Here is a 24733-nt window from a genome sequence, read left to right on the forward strand (position 1 = left end):
CAGTGGGGCTACTATATAGCCCCTGGTGGCTCCACACTCACCCGAATTCGGGGTGCGTACATGCCTGGCCGGGAAACCTTCGTTAAGGCGGAGGAATTCTAAGATTCCGATAGGTCATCGAGTGGTTGACCAGTCTCACGCTATATCATGACAGTCAGTTTTCGGCTTTCTCTACTGAGGTGCACATCCGGATGAACCAGGGCACAATCGCAGTAGTTCTCATGGTGTCGCCTTAGCCGATAGAGCGGAACGTGAGGCAGCAAAACACAGGAGCTGGGCAAACCCAACATTTGACCAAAGACATGATTCGGAGCTGATGCATATAAGGCCAAACTCGCGACGCCGAACACTCCCTAAGGTATTCGGTCTTTATTATGGGCCTGAACAATGCCCTTTGTAAGAAGCCCCTGGTGTCTAGGTACGTGCATTACTCTGACGTGGCCACATGCCAAGACATCAGCATACTTCTCAATTGTACCGAGATTTCGAGGGATGTGTATCAATAGGAGACATTTAAAAAGGTTGACGCGGGGTCTTAATCTAAAAAGAATCCTTAGAACGGGTACCTGCTGCACGTCTGCGCCTGTGTCTCCGTTGTGCCGTATCCTGGACGGGTGTAGCACGATGGTCATCTGTAAAAGAGAGGAACTTAGGTGAAAAGTTGTCGTGCAAAAAGGTAGGTTTAAAGAAACCATGTTCAATTCAAGATGAGTAAAAGTTGCCACTTGTCTGCGCTCGTTGAGCCCCTTGTATTTGTAATAGGGGTATGGCCATCAAACCTGTATGAATTACATAGCAAAAGGGCCCGTGCGTTGCAACGGGAAAAAAACTTATGAAATGCCCATCCATCCACCACCTATCTTACATCGACCATCACTTACATGAAAACAAACCCCGTCCACTATGAACGCCACCACATGCAAGTCCTTTGACACAATGTAGAGGATGTGATGCAACCTCCACTCTATGCCCATGACCCACGGAGTCATTCAATAGTAATGCACAACACTGCTTTATAGAGATTCAAGGAAACATGGGGGAGTTCTTCTTGTCCAAATCGGGATTCAAGATGACAAATAAGCCTTCCATGGAACCAGGATAGTAGTATCTCTCAGTTTCTCTCTTTAGCAAAAGCCTACAAAGCAGATTTAATAATTGATTTCAGATTCAACTAATTTCTACTGGGTAACTGGAATTTGTTACTCCAATAAGTAACAAATCATTAACTACATCTAAAATTTTCATAGCCACACTAAAGTTATACTAATTCCAAGTTTTATGCGGCTACCCCGAGTAACCATCATCCAAACACGCATATTATGTTTTGAAAATTGGCATTTCCATTCCTGTGTGGCACAAATTTCACATACCATGTTTACATACAGATCCTTGTAGCCACCAGTTGCTTGCATGACGCAAGCCTCTCTGCTGCTTCAGCAACCTGGAAATTCCCAACCGAGATATGGACACAGATGAGGCAGTCAGGCAACAAATTTTAGAACATCTTTAGCCAATAGTTGGATTTGATTTGGAGGAAGAGTTCTACTCACCAGTGCAGAGCCTTACAACGTTGTTATTCAAGGTGGCACTAATGGATGGATGTCTCTATTGCTAGCGTCGCCTTCTGCAGCGATAGCAACTCCATGATCGAGTCGGCCTTCCTCGGCAAACTCTCATGACCACCGCTCATCCACGGAGTTCGTCGACATCTCCTCGACGTCACCTCAAACTGGGTGAACACAGCTGTCGTGATGCTGTTGCCATCGCTGGCCACTGCGCCGCCCATCTCGCACTCCCTGACAACGACTTCTATAGTATGAATATTGGAATGATATACCTGTAACCGACAAATGGAAACACCAATGACAAAATAACGCCTGGCATTCTTACTACATCAGAAAAGTTGAATATTGTCAGCTATATGATTCTAAGTACGTACCAGGACATTTGCATGTGAGCTTAATTACAAAAGAGAGGACCTTCAGAACAGTTGAAGAAACTACATGCTCGGGAAAAAAGAAAAAAATACGACTGAATTTCATCAGCTTGAATCATGTTGTTTTGAACTCTGCCAAGAGAGTAAGATGTCAGTATCCACTGTCAGTAGTTGCACTGCGGCAACTAATTAGTGGTAAGACGGTTAGTTGGATATTCAGATTTGTGAGCAGAGTTCCTCCGACAGCTTTAGAAATGATTTATGCAGAGAAGAACGGCATGGTACTAAGGCAGTAATAAGTACTACTGAAATCTTCTCTACATATCATCTGTAGTATTTGCAGGTTGCGGAAGATTCCCATGAAAGGTCAAGTAGACATAGACAATACTAACGGAAATAGCTGCAGTTCGGTTCCACTTTTGTTTTAAAATCACTTCTAATTTCTAAAGGGTCGTGCAAGCCTCTAGTAAACAACTAATGCGAACCCCAAAAGATATCTTGGGTTTTAACCAACTGATTGAAAGACCAAGGGAGCCAGATTAGAGATGCTTCAGTTCTGTTCCACTGTATGTTTCCTGCATACAATCTGTATGCAGCTGTACTACCCTATATTTTTGAGAAACAACATGCATTAAAACGGAGGAAGCATTAGGTGACTGGCTAATTACCTCCAGCAACAGAGGCAAGTATGCGAAACCATAGGCATCCATGGCTCCGCTCGGCTGTAGCATTAAAGGTTTTTTTTTCTTTTGGCATGATAACAGAAAAGGTTGATTCCACTTCTGCAACTTGCAACTTCACGCGCTCAGAAAAGACACAACATGAAAAACTACAGATGACATGTAGCAGCTTCAGCAAGCATGGTCAGATAGCAGGACCCTGCAAGTTGCCGCTATTTGTAGCTTTGATATAACCGCAGTTGTGGCAAACGATAGTTTTTGAATACAGGCAAGTCAAACATGTCAAAACTTAATTTAAATCCATGTATATTATTTCACTTGAAACTGAAGTGTAGCATATCAAATATTTTCAATCACGGAAACCTATGTACCTAAATATGAATCTTTCATACTTGAATTAAATAGGAACTTGTTCATGAACTTATTTGTTCATGGAGTTGAATCAAACAGGGAGCAGATATGAAATTTAACTGAAGTGTGGTATCTCAAATATTTTCAATCACCGAAACCTATTTACCCAAATATTTTCAAACAAAACAATATGTTAGTAGTATCTAATTAGAAAGTTTTGGGGCCTATTTCAAAAGTTATATCAGATTTAACCAAATGCTGGAACTTTGTCTCTTCACATGCTCATGTTCTGTAACTAATATGCAGCTAAAGAAATCATCTACCTCACTAATTAAAAACTCTAATTAGACAAGAGAATAAGAACAAGTGCTTCTACCACAATTATACAGTATGCATTCATAAACCTGCAAATGTATGTTAGAATTTAGGAATAGTCAACAGGCAATGCATATATATATGTATGGAGCTTATTCTAGGAAGAACATACTTACTTTTAGGCATAAAAGCAAACACCTGTTGGGCAACCCTGATCTAGATGGATGAGGGAGGATGTAGGCGGAGGTACTGGCTGGCGAGCGGACAGAGGTGCGGCCTCCATGGCCACTGCCCATGGTGTCCAGACGATTGACCGCGGGGCTGTAGTAGATGGTGCTGGGACCGTGCGGCCACGGTGTTGCACAGGCAAGGTGGTGGAGACGTGGGAGGAAGCACAAGGAACTGCAGCCAGTAGCTGCGCAAGAGTCTGGTCGTGGCCACCACCACCGGCACCGAGACAGTCGTGAGGCAGGATAAGGAGGCGGGCGGGGTGGGGAGAAGGAGGCAGGCAAGGAGGGGGGCAGGAGGCGGAGGGGGAGAAATAGAGGAGGTGGGGTCGTGGGGAGAAGGAGGCGGCAGGCGGCGAAGGCGGAGGACACGGAGGTGTGGATTGAGGAGGAGTTGGGGATAGCTGCAGAGCAAGCAGGAGCGCCAGCGGTGGGAAGGGATGTATCGAGGCTGGAGACGGGAGGCCGGCAAGCGGTGCAAGGGGATAGTGCTTGCCATGGGCGCCGGTGGTGCAGAGAAGGGATCGAGGGAGAGAGGAGCGTCGTACGTGACCTGTGGGATCGAGGGAGAGAGGGAGATGGGGATCGACTCGCTAGGTCTTTTTTTTACTTACGGGTGGCAGTGGGTCAATATTAGTACCACCTCGCGTATATGTTTTAAATTCAAACTAAAAGCGTAAATTCATAGAAAGAAAGCGTATTGTGACGGTGAACCCACGGAGTCAATCCGTGCTTTATTATTATTAGGGATAGATATAGCTGCGCCGGACTCGTCTAACCGTGTCCGTGGTATTGACGACCTATCGAATGCTTTAGTTGGTGAGGCCGTTTTAGTGTGCGGCTGCCCAGGCAGCCGCACTATCTTCGGCGCGCAGGGATCGCTCAATATTTCCATTTACTGTAATGATGCCACGTGGACTGGGCATCTTAAGCGTGAGGGAAGCGTAATGAGGTATCACATTAAAGCAAGCGAAAGCTTCGCGTCCAAGTTTTGCTTGATAGCCACTTTGGAACGGAGTGTGGAAGGTTAAATTTTCACTATGGAAGTTATCGGGGAAGCCGAATATAACCTCTAGTAGCAGGGAGCCCGTGCAATGAGCCCCTGGGCCTGGCGTTACTCCTTTAAAGGTAGTATTGCTGTGGCAAATATTCTTTGGGTCTATCCCCATTTTGCGGACTGTGTCCTGATATATCAGGTTTAGACTGCTGCCACCGTCCATCAGGACTCGTGTGAAATGGTATCCGTCAATTATTGGATCTAATACCAAGGCAGCCCATCCTGCGCGCCGGATACTTGCCGAGTAATCCTGATGGTCGAAGGTGATCTGTTGAGACGGCCTGTGGCAGAACTCCGCGGTGATAGGCCCTTGGGCGTATTTATCTAGGAGTGCCACTTTGTTTCTCCCCTTTATCACGTGTAACACGTGTACTATTTTGACTTATGGTGGAAATTTCTTCCGTTCCCCAGTGCTTTGCTTGCGAGGCTCATCCTCGTCTTCGCTTGGTGTATCCCGCCCCTTATGTTCGGCGTTGAGCTTGCCGGACTGCTTGAAGACCCAACATTCTCTGTGGGTATGATTTGCAGGTTTATTGGGGGTGCTATGGATCTGACATATTTGGTCCAGAATTTTGTTTAGGCTGGACAGTTCATCTCTGGCGCCTTTAGAGGGCGGCTTTTGCTGACCTAGCCGAGAGCTTCTGAATCCGGGGTTTACCGTCGTGCTCTTCGGGCTGTCTTCTTTATTCCGGCACTTATTATTTTTGTTGCGTCGTGATTTCCCGTTTCCATCTCTAACTTCGGATGTACTTGGGTCGCTGGTGCTGCATCTGGCTAGCCAGCTGTCCTCACCTGCGCAAAAGCGGGTCATGAGGCTTGTTAATGCTGCCATTGTTCTCAGCTTTTCTTGGCCGAGGTGTCTGGCAAGCCATTCGTCGCGGACGCTATGCTTAAAAGCTGCCAAGGCTTCGGCGTCCGGACAGTCGACTATTTGGTTCTTTTTAGTAAGAAACCTGTTCCAAAGCTTTCGGGCTGACTCTCCGGGCTGTTGAGTTATATGACTCAAATCGTCCGCGTCGGAGGTCGGACATAAGTCCCTTGAAAATTTGCCCGAAAAGCGTCTTCGAGCTCTTCCCAGCTTCCAATGGAGCTTTCAGGTAGGCTTTTAAGCCAGTGCCGAGCTGGCCCTTTGAGCTTGATGGGTAAGTACTTGATGGCGTGGAGATCATCTCCTCGAGCCATATGGATATGGAGGATATAGTCCTCAATCCAGACCCCAGGGTCTGTTGTTCCGTCGTATGCCTCTATGTTTACGAGTTTGAATCCCTCTGGAAATTTATGGTCCAGCACCTCGTTGGTGAAACATAGGGGGTGTGCGGCACCCCTGTATCTAGGTGTACCGTGGTGTTCGGATGTTTGTTGTGTTGCATCGTATGTTGGAGCGCGCTTGCGTGGTCCATAGATGGATCTGGTTGTGCCGTCCGTTTGATGCGAGCCCTCGCGTGGATCGCGTATTGGCTTATGTGCAGCGTTGTTTGCCGCTCTATGTTGGCCGTGAGGTCGTCTATCCGGCCAGATGGCCGTTTTAATTTTTGGTTGTGGGGGATCTAAGGCCTCCTCATCGAATTCAGGTAGCAACTTCCGTTTTGGGTAGCTCTTGGTGTGGCAATTACCGACGTACTTCGCTGCTGTGTTGAGTACTTTACTCCATCTGATTTTGAGTGTGTCTTGCGCAGCCTTGAGCCTTTGCTTCTGCTTTTTTAGACTCCTCGCGGTGGCAACAAGCCTTTTATGGGCATTCTGTTGCTCTGGGTGTCTGTCCGGTGTGATGTCGTGCGGACTATTATCTTTGACAGAGTCAGGTTGTTCGGTTTGATTCTCCGTGTTGCCGTGGTCCGGCGATGGTTCACCCTGCTCTAACGCCGGGTCTATATGATCATTGTTTCTGCCGAGGCGGGATTTGGGGTGGCGCTTACGCCGCCGCTTTGACTGCTTCTCGAGGGGACAACCCTTCGTTGCGTCCTTCCATTCCTTGTCGTCGTTTTCTTTTGGTGTGTCCACCATGTATACGTCATGTGATGAAGTGGGCGTCCAGTGCCCTGTGGGCAGTGGTTCCTGTTCGTCTCCTGCATCGTCGTCCATACCGTCGATGTCTTCAGAGTCGGAGTCGAGCATGTCGGTTAAGTCATCGACAGAGGCTACTAAGTGGGTGGTGGGTGGGCGGCGAATTTCTTCGTCATCCGCATCCCAATCCTGCCGGACATAGTTCGGCCCGGATCCTCCTGACAAGGAGAGAGACCTTAATGAGTTCAGTATATCGCCGAAGGGCGAGTGCTGAAAAATATCCGGGGAGGTAAACTCCATGATTGGCGCCCAACCGGATTCGATAGGAACGAGCGCAGGCGGTCCGAAGTCCGTGGCCGGAGAAGAATCCGACAGTTTAGCAACACGGTTCTCGTGAAGGGTAAGGTCGATATTCCGCTCGATCGCCGTTGGGGATACGGCCTCTGTGGCGGGGTCTATCCACCCGTCCACGGGAGGCGCAACTGGCTCCGAATTAAGGGTCGGAGCGGCTACTGGTGCAATTTCTTGAACACTGTCCGATGGCAGAGCTAAATCGTACTCATTGTGACCGCGTGGTGCACAAGGCAAGGGCTCGAATCCGTCGAAGATCAAGTCTCCACGGATATCGGCCTTGTAGTTTAAGCTTCCAAATCTGACCTGGCGGCCAGGGGCGTGACTTTCGATCTGCTCCAGATGGCCAAGCGAGTTGGCCCATAGTGCGAAGCCGCCGAACACAAAGATTTGTCCAGGGAGAAAAGTCTCGCCATGGACTGCATCGCTATTGATGATAGTGGGAGCCATCAAGCCTAACGGCGACGACACAGAGAAACTCTCAATGAAAGCACCAATGTCGGTGTCAAAACCGGCGGATCTCGGGTAGGGGGTCCCGAACTGTGCGTCTAAGGCGGATGGTAACAGGAGGCAGGGAACACGATGTTTTACCTAGGTTCGGGCCCTCTTGATGGAGGTAAAACCCTACGTCCTGCTTGATTTATTCTTGATGATATGAGTATTACAAGAGTTGATCTACCACGAGATCGGAGAGGCTAAACCCTAGAAGCTAGCCTATGGTATGATTGTATGTCGTCCTACGGACTAAAATCCTCCGATTTATATAGACACCGGAGGGGGCTAGGGTTACACAAGGTCAGTTACAAAGGAGGGGATATCCATATCCGTACTGCCTAGCTTGCCTTCCACGCCAAGTAGAGTCCCATCCGGACACGAGACGAAGTCTTCAATCTTGTATCTTCATAGTCCAATAGTCCGGCCAATGGTTATAGTCCGGCTGTCCGGATACCCCCTAATCCAGGACTCCCTCAGTGCCAGAAAGGGTTTAGATTGGTTTTGGGTGACTACAGAGGCCTGCGGCGACGAAACTTCTGATTTAGGTTAACCCCGAGGGTTTCTGGAATTTTTGGGAATTTATAGGGTAAAGAGGGGGTGTGGGAGGCCTCCGAGGTGGGCACAATCCACCTAGGCACGCCTGGGCCCCCAGGCGCGCCCTGGTGGGTTGTGCCCCCCTCGGGGCACCCTCCTAGGTGCTACTCTGGCCCATTGCTGGTCTTCTGGTCCATCAAAAGTTTCGCGGTGTTTGGACGCCGTTTGATATTGATTTCCTGCGATATAAAAAATAAGCAAAAACTGCAACTGGCACTGAGCACTGGGTCAATAGGTTAGACCCGAAAAATGATATAAAGTTGCTATAAAATGATTGTAAAACATGCAAGAATAATAATATAATAGCATGAAAACTTCATAAATTATAGATATGTTGGAGACGTATCAGGGTCATAGGTTTCACTAGAGGCTTCTCTCAAGATAGAAATTATTATGGTGGGTGAACAAATTATTGCCAAGCAACTGATTGAAAAGAGCAAAGTTATGACGATATCTAAGGCAATGATGATGAATATAGGCATCACGTCCGTGTCAAGTAGACCGAAACGATTCTGCATCTACTACTATTACATGATGTAGAGGAATTAACTCAAGCAATATGATGAAAACCCCATCTTTTTATCCTCGATGGCAAGAATATAATACATGTCGGTTCCCTTCTGTCACTAGGATCGAGCACCGCAAGATTGAACCCAAAGGTAAGCACTTCTCCCATTGCAAGAGAAACCAATCTAGTTGGCCAAACCAACTCAATAGTTCAAAAAGACTTGCAAAGATATCAAATCATGCACATAAGAATTCAGAGGAGATTCAAATAATATTCATAGATAAGCTGATCATAAATCCACAATTCATCGGATCTCATCAAACACACCGCAAAAGAGTATTACATCGAATAGATCTCCAAGAACATCGAGGAGAACATTGTATTGAGAATCAAAGAGAGAGAAGAAGCCATCTAGCTACTACCTATGGACCCGTAGGTCTGTGGTAAACTACCCACGCTTCATTGGAGAGGCAATGGTGTTGATGTAGAAGCCCTCTGTGATCGAATCACCCCCCCCCCCCCGACAAGATGCCGGAAAAGGCCCCTAGATTGGATCTCATTGGTACAAAAGGTTGCAACGGTGGAAAAGTGGTTTCGTGGCTCCCCTGGAAGTTTTTCGGATATTTGAGAATATATAGGATGAAGATCTAGGTCAGGGGGTCACCGAGGGGCCCACAAGGTCGAGGGGCGTGCCCTCCACCCTTGTGGCCGCCTCGTGGCTCTTCTGACTTGCACTCCAAGTCTCCTGGGTGTCTTCTGGTCCAAGAAAAATCACTGCGAAAGTTTTATTCCGTTTGGACTCCGTTTGGTATTCCTTTTCTGTGAAACTCTAAAGCAAGGAAAAATAGAAACTGGCACTGGGCTCTACGTTAATAGGTTAGTCCCAAAAATGATATAAAATAGCATATTAATGCACATAAAACATCCAAAACAGATAATATAATAGCATGGAACAATAAAAAATTATAGATACGTTAAAGACGTATCAGGCATCCCCAAGCTTAATTCCTACTCGTCCTCGAGTAGATAAATCTATATCTATATCTATACCTACTAATAAAGTAAGGTGCGTTTCACCAAATTTTTAATCCGTTCACCCATATTATTATTGTTGATGATGTTCTGACCAAGGTGGTACTAAATTTTATGTTGGAAAGATTATTCGGACGTGTTCTGGTCGTTATTGGGCCTTCTGCATCGCCGTTCTTGTACACCGTTGATTTCACCGGAGATCCGTCTGCACTGCACGTGCTCCACCGCCTGCCGGAATTTTGCCTGGCCTGAGGCACAAACTATTGTCTCGTCAGTTTATACATCTACCATTAACAGCGATGATTACATGCCTCGAGAAGTCAATTCTGTATGTTAGTTTGTGTTCCTGCTGTAAGGAACTCCTAATGGTTTCCAAATAATGGAAACCAGAGAGAAACTTAAGCATGACAAGCAAGACTTTTAGAAGTCGCAGCTGTATCAGAAGCTGATCATTCGCTTGAAAGACATGACAACTAAGTACTGGTAACTCTTGTTTTCACTTGTATCCGAAGCTGATCATTCGCTTGAAAGACATGACAACTAAGTACTGGTAACTCTTGTTTTCACTTCTGTTTCTTCCAAATCCACAACCACCAAAGTCTGCTTCTGTTCTGTAATTAGTATTTCCACTTGCTTTCAGGGATTTACATAGTCACCTGATTTCGTGGTTATCTCTAGTTGTAGCCAACACACAACAACAATTGGCACATCAGATTTAGGGAGGCCAGATCTGGTGGCAGGTTCAACATCCAATAATAAGAGTTTTCATCAAATCTGGGCATAGCAACAATACCATGTATTGAAGAAAGTTGTATGCCACGGTATCTCTCTGAAAGGTAATTGCCAACGTTAAACAGTTTTTTGGTTATGCCATGTAAGCATCAGAAGCAATATATTCTTTTAACTAAGATCTTTTACAGAAAGCAAAGCATTACTATTGTCTAAACCTATGTAGTTCCCTAAGCTGAACAAACTATACTTTATGATTGAGCACGGGGCCGTCCGGTGCACGGATATTGATGCTATAAGAAGGAACCCCTCGACCACGATTAGATCGCATCGCAAGTTTCTTGCCCAACACATCGCCGTGCTGCAAGTTTCCTACATCGCCGTTCTTGTACACCGTTGATTTCGCCGGAGATCCTTCTGCATCACCGTTCTTGTACACTGTTGATTTCACCGGAGATCCGTCTGCACTGCACGTGCTCCACCGCCTGCCGGAATTTCGCCTGGCCTGAGGTACAAACTATTGTCTCGTCAGTTTATACATCTACCATTAACAGCGATGATTACATGCCTCGAGAAGTCAATTCTGTATGTTAGTTTGTGTTCCTGCTGTAAGGATCTCCTAATGGTTTCCAAATAATGGAAACAAGAGAGAAACTTAAGCATGTTCCAGAGATCTCACCTTTGGTAGCACCAATAAGGATGAATAATGGTCTGATAAATATCTAAAATATGCACCAGCTGATAGCTACTGCAGGGCATCATCTTTTTCATGCTTCCTCATCTAGATTCGGGTAGCTTACTACAAGTCTAGAACATGTATCAGCTAAGAACTATATAATCTGTACGAATAGTTTGCACTTTTTTGGCCTGATAGATTAGCCAAAATTAGGCTATCTGGAGATGAAATATATACACACAAGAGAACAATGATTTATCTATGAATATGTATTTATAAACACACCAGAGAACAATGGTTTATGTATGCATATATCATTAGCCAAAGGTGCATGGACAATGATTTATCTATGGTTTTTGATTAATGGAAAGGCCTTCTCAGTTTGAAAAACCTACTGATCTATAATTGAAAAGGTCTCTATTTTAGTTTATTTTTGTAAGATCTAGAATTGAAAAGGTCTCTGTTTAAGTTTATTTTTGTAAGACCAGTGCTATATGGTTCGGCTCTACATCTCTGTACTTAATTGGCTGAATGTCTGCATTAGTGGTTGAGAACTTGAGATCAGTGCTATATGGTCCCTGCAGCCTTTCTTAGCAGTAAATAGTAGTGATATATAAGTAAAAAGTAAACCAATACATACAAGTAACAGAAGCAAGGCTTTCTTAGCATGAGCATGAGAAGGCTTCTATTTAAATACAGTTTTTTATGGAAGTAGTTCATCTAAATTTGTACTTACTGAATTGACTATTTTCATGTCAAGATCCAATAGCCTGTTGTTAGTTAATGCTTTATTTATATTTTCTTCTAACAAAACTAATGTATGTTTCCAGGGAAACAATGGCTCGACGCCGCCAGGTCGCAGCACAAAATTTGACTGGTCCCAGCAAAAAAAAGAACAGTTACAGCAAAAGAAAACCGCCATCGCGGTCACAGGTACTATATGGTTCCACTCTATGTCTTTGTAGTTATTCTAAAGGTGTGCATTAGTGGTTGGTTGTGATTGCATGTTATAACAGTGACTAGAACTTGATGGAAATTTGCTAGAGGAGTTGCAACAGCCTTGATGAAATATTAGTTTTATTATTCCTTCTTGATTTTAGACAATAACAGTAGATAATCTAAATCCTTCTACTGTAGCAGTACCTGTAATAGAGCAACTTTTCTGTAAAAATATATATAGTAAGTTTTCATATTATACCAGTAAGAAGAAATTGGTACAGGAATTGCAATAGTCTTGATCAAGTATTTTTTATTATTCCTTCTTGATTCAACTTTGTAATAATCTCAAATATTGTTTGAACAATATGACTGGAATGTTTAACTATTCTTTTTCTTGCCATTGCAGAAAGTGGATGACAACACTGAATTTACCATTGTTGAGGATTTTGATAACCGGCCTTCAAAAAAAACGAAATGTATGGAATCCAGTGTTTTGGAGCAATCACCTACGTCACCAATCATCTCAACATTACCTCCACTATAAGAAAGTTTTGTATCGATGGTTCCTGAGTCGGATAATCAGACAAATAGTGATCCATTACCAGCACCTTCGTCACCAACTAGATCGACATTATCTCCAAATGCTGAATTGCCCCTGAATGAAGGAAATATTTCACTAGATGATGATAAGCAAGAAGAGAATGCTGAATTGCCCTTGAATGAAGCAAATATTTCAGTACATGATGATAATCAAATAGAGAATTATGAATTGCCCTCGAATCAAGGAAATATTTCATTAGATGATGACAAGCAAAAAGAGGAACATGAAACATATGACTATCTCCCACAAGGTATTATTTTGTTGTTATTGAGTATATTATTATTAGTCTATGTGCACCGTTAATCCATATTTACACACAGATTAAACTTTCTGCACATTATACATTGACCGACCGTGATGTATGTGCTCATATAGCAATAGAAACATCTTTTGAAAAACAATTGCTGGTGAAGATAGATGAAATATCTGTGAAACAACATGAAATGATGTGCCTGCTAAATGAAAAAGAGTGGCTAAATGATGATGTAAGTATCCTTACTTACAAGGAAAAAGTCCCTGATTATTGATATCCATCAGTAATGTTTTTCAAAAAAATTATAGGTAATCAGCGCATATATATGTTGTATAAAGGACCAAGTACATGTCCAGAATGATAGTAAAGTATATTTTGAGAATCCCTTTGTTACCACACTGTTAAAACGGGATGGCAAGCTTGGAATACATGAAGATGATACCTTTATGACAGAGATTGTCAAAACCTATGTGAAGCATGACATGGTAAAATTCATATCCATAATTTTCATGTTCTGCGTTTCATACATTTTTATTAGTTATTTTATACTAACTATCTTGATTATAGATTAAACTTCCAATAAATATGAACAATACACATTGGTATTTGGCTGTTGTGAATGCAAAAAAGAGTGAGATTCAAGTATTGGACTCACTGTGTTGTGAATTTAACCGAGATGATCTCACTGCTACGGTTAGTTACTACATCATTTCAAATTATTTATGTCAAATGTCATAAATTGATCCCTTGCTTATGTGTATTATTTTTTATAACTAATTATTTTTCAGCTGCAAGGGCTACAATATCAGTTGGAAATTCTGAAAAGTCAAAATTTGATTAGTCCTAATTGGAAAGACGTTGATGTTAGTAAATGGAATATAGTAGAACAACTACAGAAGCCAATTCAAAAGGATAGGTATAAAGTGACAAATATGTTCTCTAACAATATAAGTAATATTGTCATGCATTTAGAATAATAAATTTGGTTTTAATTATACAGTTCATCTTGTGGTCTATTTATGCTTAAATTCATGGAATATTGGACTGGATATGCACTATCCTATCCAATTACACAGGTATATATCTATTTTGTTTCATACAAAAATTTAATTGATATTTTAATTTTTTATATATACTAATAATTGTTGTTGCTGCATAGGATATTATTACTTCTTTTAGGTATAAGTTAGCCAGCATACTATTATGTTGGAAAACAAATACTGCTGGAATGACTACAATAGCCGAACAAAGTGATGACGACACTAAGGGAGATTGTAATGATGTGGAAATGTTGGAAAGTCTAGATAATAATAAAAAATCAAAAAAATTGATCCCGTCAACTGTTGAAAATAAATATGAATCATTATTATCTGTTCTTTCTAACATAAGCCCACATGAGTTGATAGGTGGAATTTGCAGCTACATCCAATCAATCGATTCCACTAAGATTTTAGAGTAAGTAATTTTAAGTTAGTAGTGTAATTGCCAACACATATTATCCTATTATTATCTTATTATTTTCTTAATCATAATGATTACCAGGAAAGTATGGGTACAGAGCTCCAACCCATATACAATTAGGTTGACTCTCAAACAACTACAAACAATTCTAAATGACGATTCTCCCTTGGATCTTGATTGTTTCAATATGGTCGTGCGCAAATTTATGTTTGGCGACATTCAAACGGCCAAAAAGAAAAAGGGATTGATATCAAAACATTATTTATACATGCAATTTTGGGTATGTTCACTATATTTTTTTGTATATAATCTATTTCTTTGATAACCTTTTTAACCGATTGTTATATATACTACTAGATGATAACTGATTTTGGACGACATCCAAACTTCCGAAAAGAGTTAGATGTGGAACAACTAGCATATTCCGTTCGTAGTTGGCCTGGCTTCAACTATAATATTTCAGCATGCAAATCGGTAAGAGCATTTCTCAGTTACTTTCAACACGACATTGTTTTACATCTAATATTTAGCATATTACAGATTCATATTCCAGTACATTCCAATGGTGATTTCATTCTCTTCATATTGGACAAAGATACACATACTGTCCATATTTTGGATCCTACCCCTAACGATCCTATCTACCAATACAATCCACATGCAAAATATTTGCATAGACTTATATGGATTGCAGAATATTTACCGAAAGCAATGTCAAAGGCATGCCCTGGGTCTAGATGGAATGAGAATATTCTCCTATGGCGGCATAAAATCGTAGATGATATTCCCGTTTACAATAGGTAACATTTTTCAAGATATAAAAACTATACAGTAAGTATTTGGTTTACTGAATATGTATAATATATGTTCTCAACATCAACTAACGATATATGTATGTATTATATCAGGGAACTATCTGGTTATCTTATTACCCTCTACATGTCCACATGGGAAGATGGAAAACTACATTTACCATTTCTAAAGGTGAATATCGTTTTTGTTTTACGCATGTGAAACTAAGCAATCATTGTTATTTTTTTGAACATGTGAAAGTAATTTTAGTCGACTACAATTTTTTTTGAATGTATAGGATGGATACAAACTCAGGAAACAAATTTTGGGACATCTTCTAACATTCGAGCACAATGAATCTGAAGATGGCATGCCTACTGGTGTCCTGGACTTCATCAACTTTATCAGGATGAAGAAGCTATCAACTATATGTCCAACTGCTGCTCCTAAATTGTCTCGACAATCCTAGATGTTGTAACGCACCAGCTTGGTCCCAAAGTTTAGTGTGTTCAGCTTAGGGAACCACATAGGTTTAGCCAATAGTACCATCTCAATCATAAAGTTTAGTTTGTTCAGCTTAGGGAACTACATAGGTTTAGACAATAGTAATGCTTTGCTTTCTGTAAAAGATCTTAGTTAAAAGAATATATTGCTTCTGATGCTTACATGGCATAACCAAAAAACAGTTTAATGTTGGCAATTACCTTTCAGAGAGATACTATGGCATACAACTTTCTTCGATACATGGTATTGTTGCTATGCCCAGATTTGATGAAAACTCTTATTCTTGGATGCTGAACCTGCCACCAGATCTGGCCTCCCTAAATCTGATGTGCCAATTGTTGTTGTGTGTTGGCTACAACTAGAGATAACCACGAAATCAGGTGACTATGTAAATCCCTGAAAGCAAGTGGAAATACTAATTACAGAACAGAAGCAGACTTTGGTGGTTGTGGATTTGGAAGAAACAGAAGTGAAAACAAGAGTTACCAGTACTTAGTTGTCATGTCTTTCAAGCGAATGATCAGCTTCTGATACAGCTGCGACTTCTCAAAGTCTTGCTTGTCATGAGTGGGCTTGATAAAGTTTGCCCCCAGCACCCCAGCGACGCCTCTACCTTTACTGCTTGCAGAACTCAACACTCGATGGAAAAGCTGAACAAAGTTAATTTTAATGTAAAATTTTGTTACAAATATGGACTCTTGCACCGGCAAAGTGGTGCTTTAATTCGTGCGTGTACCGTGCACAACTCTAGATTTAGAAAATTGAACACAAACTGGGCAAGCCCCAGCCGTAGCAAGTAAAAAAAGACACTGCATACTTAGATCCATACAACTGTAAGTAGTGGCCAGAGCTTTACTGGTGTTTAAGCTTCGATCAGGAATAACTACTGGCACATGCTAAACTGTTTATGCTCATAATTTTTTATTTTAAAAAAATAAACCATGATTGTACAGAACTTCCTCTCAGCACATACCCACACTTGTCGAACATCTATCAAACACAGACCATCAGACAATTTCATAAAAGATTCCTATTTAGTAAAGGCGGTGCGTGCTCAAACTTTCATTTCTTAAAGATAAACCAAAATAAATATTACACATCTATATCTATTCTCAGTCTTATCAATCTCAGTATCAAAACCACAAAAGTGCACACGTTTGTTACAAAAATAGGAACAAGAAACGTACTTAACAAAAGTGCACACGTTTGTTACAAAAATACTAGCAATCAAAATCCTAATTAGCTACATACAAGAGTCCGACACAAACACACGGCTTCCCCTGGCTTTACTTAGCAAGAGTCCGAATTCCAATTAGCTACACACGCCGAGTCGGACACAAACACACGGACTCCTCTGGCTTTAGTCTGAATCTAATTAGCTACACACGCCGTGCTGCTACAAATACATACACAGGGCTTCCACTGGCTTGGCTAGCTTTGTGCATCGGCTTTGCACTAGAAATCACCTTTCTAGGTAGTCTTACAATCTCGCCGTACAACACGACTCCACCTGAGGTACGTCCGATCTCATGCCAAGCTAAATGCGGTTTTGTCGTTTTGAAAAAGACATGAGCTTTCCTGTGTGCCCACAACCATAGCTTCCATCATCATTTCCTTGCATGTATACGGACAGTTTGCACTCTTTAGGACAAATAGATTTGAAATTATTATATCTTTTTGAATCAAATACAAGAACAACACAATGTAAGATATGCAAGTTTATCCAGAGGAATGCAAAAAAAGCATGTACGGGTATTTGGTATCACCAGCTTTTGTGTTTCCAGTGAACATCTTAGCCTATGTAAACTGCGAGTTGAATAAAGTGTGCTCTCTTTTTCTTAAATACTTTCTTTAATAAATGTAGAATATAAAAGCCTTATCTTAACAAGTGAAAGCTCAAGTTATTCTTTCAAGATAGATTCAGATCAAACCTTTTCAAAGTTACTATCCCTCAGCCAGAGACTTAAGTTACACACTAAGCTTTGACTGAAATCAACGGAATTTCATTGAGAAGAATCATTACCATTAAGACTCTGATTCTTTAATAACCATCTACTTTCAATTTCTTTGGCAAGAAGAAATATTTCTAAACCATTCACATTGAGAGTGTCTCGACAACAGGACTTGTAAGTAGAGGACCTCACACCAAAGATGACTCCTGTGCCCATAAAAAACAGTACTCTAGCGTTACAGAAATTTAAATAGTTCGGGTGTGAGGGCAAAGGGACAGACCTTCTCATGCTTTATCTGTGAATTCAATGATTGCCAACCAATCTGAGTGAGATATCCAGCACCTGCACTAAAAGCATTGACATCACCAAATATGCCTCCCAAATGGAAAAGAGGAGGATACAGATTGGTTTATATATTTTTAAGAGTGTCGAGAAACTTCTTAACATCTGAAAATTATGGAAGTTCCTGATTTCTTGAGGTTCAGGAGTTCAGTGCTATGGATGCAGGAAGATCAATCTAGCGTAAATAGAGAGAATAATATATGCCATGTTCTCTATTAGCCGAGTACAATTGTCATCTCAAATAGTCGTGGCTATATTCTATGCAATTTTATTTTCTTGATTATGCTATATTAACAATGTGATCCTTCCATATACCATCCAGGTTTAATTCTATATAAACTCTCATGCAGAAGTCATTTGGGTCAATGGATGCCAAAGAAGAAAGAAGAAAAAGAGATAGAGAGCGATATGCAAGAATGACCGATGAAGAAAAGCAAGCAAGAAAGAAAAGAGATAGAGAGCGGTATGCAAGACTCACCGATGAACAAAATCAAGGAAAACGGAAAAAATGCCGTGAAGCCTATGAACAAAGGAAAACAACTAAAGAGTCAACAAAAAAGCCAGATGTAAAGACAAAAAGAAGACAGAAATATGCAGCTATGCAACCAGAACAAAAGAAAGCTAGAATAGAAAAAATTATAGTTAACCGTGAATTGAGAAGCTTCAAAGATTCAATTGCGATGGAGAACCCTGCATATATCGCAACCGAACAGGAAGTTGGTACTTCTACCTTTCCTGTCAAACACAAAAAGCATGTGACGCCAGGAGAAAGACAAACATTGCTACACCGTCGTAACAAAGAATTCATGACAAGATGGATGAAAATTGTTTCTGTATCACCAGAAGAAGATGCATCCATAACGGAAACAGGCAGTGATGACATAGAACCTCTACAGCAACCAAAAGTCATGATTTACGGTAATGCTCTAAATTTAATATAGTGTACTCGCACTAAAAATAGATATACATATGTCTGTACAACTAACCATCTTTTGTGGACAGACATACCCTTGTCAATGTTTCCAAGCATCAAAGAAGCGGATGCCCAAACACCAACATTCAACAATAACGATCACAGTAAGGTAGCTTTGTGGCCAGACATCCCCTCTTCAATGTTGCCAACAATCAAAGAAGTAAATGCACGAATACAGTCATTCTACAATGATGATCACGGTAAGATATCAATTGCATATATACTATTATGAAATACAAAAATTATATGTATGCATACATGTATGTGTGTTAACACTTAAAAAGTACTACACAGGTAATGATGATGTCATATGTGAGCAAGACGCAACCATCAAAGTGGTAGATGCACCAACACAATTATTTTACAACGAGGATCACGGTAATGATAAAGTCATATTTGAAGAAGACACGAACGAGTATGAATACATGTTCTCTGGCCAAGGTATGCTCAATACAATTAAAATATATTTGCATCATTATTTTAACCCTTTACTAAATTTTCATGTTACAAATCAATGCAGAATGGGAAAGAGAAATGGAAATCAAAATCACAGAAGATGATGAAGTTCATAACCCTGACCCGTATGATTTCGTCTATAGCAACATACCAAAGAACACACACGTGCTCAAAACGGTGCCAAATTGCAGCTTCTGCCATGCAACAAAATTCAAGTATGAAACTAAGGGGTTATGCTACAGAAAAGGACGGATAAGACTAGCCAATCCAGATACACCACCAGAACTCAGGAGACTTTGGACAAGCAACGAATCAGATGCAAGACATTTTCGGAACAATATAAGATTTTTCAATGGACACTTCTCATTCACTACTCTATACTGCAACCTTGACAAAGAAACAACTGACATGCGAACAGCTAGTATTTATACGTTTCGAGCACATGGTCAGATCTATCATAATATACACTCATTTGGTAACAGTCGCTCAGATCCAAAGCATCTGGAGTTATACTTCTACGATGATGATCCAAGCTTGGAGCATCGTTACCGCCGTTGCCGCGAGGAAATGTACGAGCAAGACAAGCAGGTGATTCGAATAATAATCCATACTCTCAACAGTTCAGGAGTTTGGGACAAGCCCAGAACCTTGAGGACTACAGACTCATATTGAACCTTGACCAAAGATTGGACCAAAGAACTTACAATGAACCAATCAATTCGGAGGTAGCTGCAGTGTGGATTGAAGGAAATGAAAGAAGAGATACTTATGACAAGAATGTAATACTACATGGGAACAACAACGAAATAGAGCACATTCGATCATATTACGGGTGCTATGATCCATTGTCGTATCCTTTGTTGTTTCCAAGAGCTGAACTGGGTTGGCATAGGAAAATCCCAAAGAGGGATACATGAGAGGAAGATGTCAGTGCTGATAATATCAATAATGATGATGAACCAGGTAAAATTTCGTATATTATTCTATTCAAAATTATTTTCATATATGGTACACTCCTACATATCCAGCAAATTTTTCATGTTCTAATATTTTCATAGATTCAGTCAATGGCTTGTGGGTAACCATGAGAGAATACTACTGCTATAAAGTCCATACACGACCAAACATATTCAACCCAATATTGCACGGCGGATGACTTTTCCAGCAATTTGCTGTAGATACATACATCAAGATTGAAAGCTCCAGACTGGATTACGTGTGGCATCATCAAAAGGAAATAAGAGCAGATCTATACCAAGGCCTTCTGGGCAGCATTCAAGCTGGAGAAGAAAAGGGAAATGCAGTCGAAAAACGAAGAGTACTTGCATCATCATTTATTGGAGGGCCACGAGATAGACTTCGCCGATATCTAGATGCCATGGCTTTAGTTAGAAAATATGGAAAGCCAGACATATTCCTCACAATGACCTGCAACCCCAGTTGGGAAGAGATAACATGTGAACTACAGTTTGGACAAACGCCACAAGATCGCCCGGATATTGTAGTTCGTGTTTTCAGGGCGAAGCTAGAAGAAATGAAGAAGCAACTATTTAAGAACATTCTTGGAAAGGTCCAGGCATATACATATGTCATAGAGTTCCAAAAGAGGGGACTACCCCATGCTCACTTTTTACTGATCATGACCGGAAAATATAAGTACACATGTCCAGAACGGTATGACAGAATCATCTCTGCTGAGCTCCCTAGCAAGCACAAATACCCAGAGTTATACAAAATGGTAATCAAACATATGATGCATGGTCCTTGTGGTGCATTGAATAAACTATGTCCATGCACAAAGAATCGTCCGTCATGCAAGAACAATTATCCAAGGCCATTTAATGAAACTACAATTCAAGGCAAGGACTCCTACCCAATATATAGGAGACGCAATGACGGTCGGACTGAAACGGTCAGGAATTGCAAACTAGATAATAGGTGGGTGGTTCCTTACAACCCCTATCTGTTAAGGATGTTCAACTGCCACATAAATGTTGAGATATGCTCAAGCATTAAAGCTGTTAAGTACCTGTTCAAGTACATCTACAAGGGTCATGACCGAGCATCTGTATCTGTAACTGACAACGTAGACGAAGCCGAAATCGACGAGATTCAACAATACAGACACGCACGTTGGGTGACACCACCAGAAGCACTATGGAGAATATATGGCTTTGAACTAAGCAAAATGCACCCACCGGTCTTGCAACTGCAGCTACATCTCCCAAATATGCACATGGTTTCATACCATGGCAAAGAAAAAATAAGGAATGTTATCAACCATGAAGGAACAGAAATATCAATGTTGACAGCGTACTTTCAAGCAAACATCTTACATGAGAAAGCACGAGGTATACTATACAGAGACTTTCCAGAATATTATACTTGGCAAACACAAGGGAAGTTCTGGCAAGAGAGGAAACGAGCCGCTTTGTTCCAGGTTGGCAGGATCGTCTCAGCACATCCGGCTGAAGGAGAACGATACTATCTTCGAGTTCTCCTAAACCACGTGACAGGCGTGATGAGCTATGAAGACCTACGAACAGTCGATGGACAGCTAATGCCAACCTTCCGTGAAGCTGCAGAAAAACAAGGGCTCATTGAGGCAGACAACACATTGGATGACTGCATGACAGAAGCAAAGTTGTTTCGAATGCCATCGTCGTTACGAAGGCTATTCGCGACAATCCTGGTGTTTTGCGAGCCAAGCAACGTCTGTAGCCTCTGGAACAAACACCTAGAGTCAATGTCAGAAGACTACAATAGAAATTGCAAATGCAAGCACATGGTTGAACAGATGGTGCTGAGAAATATCAGGGACATGTTGCACTCAATGGGAAAAGACATAAAATCATTTCCTCTTCCAGAGATTGACAAACAACATGAGACGACAGACGACATACCTAGGGAAATCATCGAGGAGACCTCGATTGAGGTGGACCCCGAGGACGCATCTTTACATAAAAACCTAAACAATGAGCAGAGGAAGGCCTACGATGAAATTCTACACACAATTGACCGCCAAAGAGGAGGCATATTCTTTGTCGATGGACCAGGAGGCTCAGGAAAAACTTTTCTTTACAGGGCGCTCTTGGCCACAATACGGGGACAAGGAAAGATTGCTGTGGCGACAACCACTTCTGGTGTTGCTGCTTCCATAATGCCCGGAGGGAGGACGGCACACTCGAGGTTCAAGATTCCACTGAAAATAGACGATGGGGCTATTTGTGGATTCACTAAACAAAGTGGGACAACCAAGCTACTCCAAGCAGCATCACTAATAATCTGGGACGAAGCATCTATGACTAAGAGGCAGATAGTGGAGGCGCTAGACAAAAGCATGCGGGACATAATGGACAGACCAGATCTTCCATTCGGTTGAAAAACAGTCGTATTTGGAGGAGATTTTAGGCAAGTCCTCCCTGTTGTCCGGAAGGGAACAAGAGCCCAAATAGTAGACACATCACTACGCAGGTCCGAGCTCTGGAATTCCATGCGTCAATTGAAGCTTGTGCACAACATGAGGGCTCAGAACGACAAGTGGTTTGCAGAATACCTACTACGCATTGGTAACGGAACCGAGGAGACAAATGATGATGGTGAAATACTCCTACCTGCAAGGATATGAGTGCCAAATAAGACAGATAATAATGGCCTGGATAGACTCATTGACAGTATCTACGGAACAGGGAACACTTCCCTAAAAGATCCAAAATACATCACGTCAAGAGCAATTTTGTCCACAAGGAATTCGGTAGACAGAATCAACTTAAAAATGATTGATCGCTTCAAAGGAGAGGAGATGGTGTACCACAGCTTCGATTCTGTAGAAAACGACCCTCATAACTACTATCCACCAGAGTTCCTAAACACCCTCACCCCAAATGGACTACCTCCACATATGTTAAAGCTCAAAATAAACTGTCCAATCATACTACTCAGGAACATCGACCCCGCTAATGGACTCTGCAACCGCACAAGGTTGGTCGTATGTGGATTCCAAAAAAATACAATTGATGCAGAGATAGTAGTAGGGCAGCACTCTGGAATGCGAGTTTTCTTGCCTCGGATACCATTATGCCCATCTGACGATGACATGTTCCCGTTCAATTTCAAGAGGAAACAGTTTCCAGTGAGACTCAGTTTTGCAATGACAATAAACAAATCACAAGGTCAGACAAATACCAAATGTCGGCGTCTACCTGCCTGAACCGGTTTTCTCACATGGTCAACTATATGTTGCGCTTTCTAGAGCGACTGCGACATTAAACATAAAGGTATTAACGGGAGCACATGATGAGGACAAGGGGAAGAATAAGAAGATCAGTACAGGAGACACAAACACAAAGGAGGACAAAAGGAAAAAGAATAAGAAGATTCGTACAGACGAGACATACACAAAGAATATTGTCTACACAGAAGTCCTCACCAAATAGGTAATGTAACCTTTGAATTTTTTGTTCCAGATTCCAGTTGGTATTTCGTAGGTTTATTTACGACCAAGTTACGCATTTAAATTTCATATTACATTGCTAATTTTCTAACCATAAATTCATTACTTGGATTCTACAGAACAATTCAACTATCAACTTCGGAGTTAGAATTCATAACTACTTGGTCGTCTTTAAGGAGCATGTCTTCATGTCCTCAACCACAAAGTCATTCATGAATATATTTTTATCATGTGTGCAATAAATCATTCAGGGTTATTTGAAACTTTGAACACTTTTGTGATCTCCATTATGTGTATACAAGCTACATATGCAATTTACAGAAAAATCTATAGGCAAGGGGAAACTGAGACTTACCAGCCAAAATAGGAACATATTTCACGCCTTGGAGTTGCTGCTGCTGCATTGAATTTTCTGAATATCGCTTTCTCTAGCTCAACGAAGAAACCTGAAATATATCTGACCCATTTTGAAAAATACATATCAATTTATAAGCTATATAGATAAACAAAACAAGAAGACAAGCAGATGAACTGAATACGTGCTACCATGTGTGCCATACACATTGTTTACTAACTAATCAAAATATGTAAAAAAATACTAACTAACAAAGCATATCTGAATCTGCTAACTACCACTACAGCAACAACTAACCACAACTAGAGGGAGGAGAGGTTGATAGGTTGAACGCGAAGTCAAGGGCACCAGCCAGCGCCTGCTCGAGCAGCGGCTGCTCACCCACCAACCACCAGGGTTGGAGCCTGCGGGAGGAGGGGTGGGAGGGAACAGGAAGGAAGAGGGAGCCGCGCAAGGTCCCATTGATACGGCGGCGCGGGCGAACGACACCACAGTGCGACCGCCGGAAGTGCTCTTCTTAATGACCTCGTCCTCCGACAACGACGAGGAGACAGGAGGTGGCGGCGCTGGCCATCACTACGGGCGGAGAATGGTGAACGGGAAGGGGACACAGTTTCGGTGCCTTAAAGGCATCTGCCTTTGGGTTGGGCCAACCACTTGTTAGGCCTACATGTCATAAATACAAAACTAGGTGCCT

General features: G+C 41.8%; 2 long non-coding RNA genes across 4 annotated transcripts; both read right to left on the reverse strand.

The window, feature by feature from the left end:
- Positions 1–820: 820 nt before the first annotated feature.
- Positions 821–2090, reverse strand: LOC125517596. The gene is made up of 3 exons (XR_007287693.1): positions 1551–2090; positions 1371–1441; positions 821–1135 (listed from the first exon to the last, which is right to left on the reverse strand). It is a non-coding gene; the product is annotated as an uncharacterized LOC125517596 (long non-coding RNA).
- An 8335-nt stretch (positions 2091–10425) lies between these two features.
- LOC125517367 lies at positions 10426–24625 on the reverse strand. 3 transcript variants are annotated; one of them, XR_007287568.1, is made up of 7 exons: positions 24334–24625; positions 24037–24127; positions 18808–18955; positions 17738–17799; positions 15992–16155; positions 15706–15901; positions 10426–12549 (listed from the first exon to the last, which is right to left on the reverse strand). It is a non-coding gene; the product is annotated as an uncharacterized LOC125517367 (long non-coding RNA). The 3 variants fall into 3 exon arrangements; XR_007287566.1 differs by having other exon boundaries at positions 24037–24138; XR_007287567.1 differs by lacking the exon at positions 18808–18955 and having other exon boundaries at positions 24037–24138.
- Between the last annotated feature and the right edge of the window lie 108 nt (positions 24626–24733).

The sequence above is a fragment of the Triticum urartu genome, chromosome 6 (genome assembly GCF_003073215.2).
Source record: "Triticum urartu cultivar G1812 chromosome 6, Tu2.1, whole genome shotgun sequence".
Classification (NCBI taxonomy): domain Eukaryota; kingdom Viridiplantae; phylum Streptophyta; class Magnoliopsida; order Poales; family Poaceae; genus Triticum; species Triticum urartu.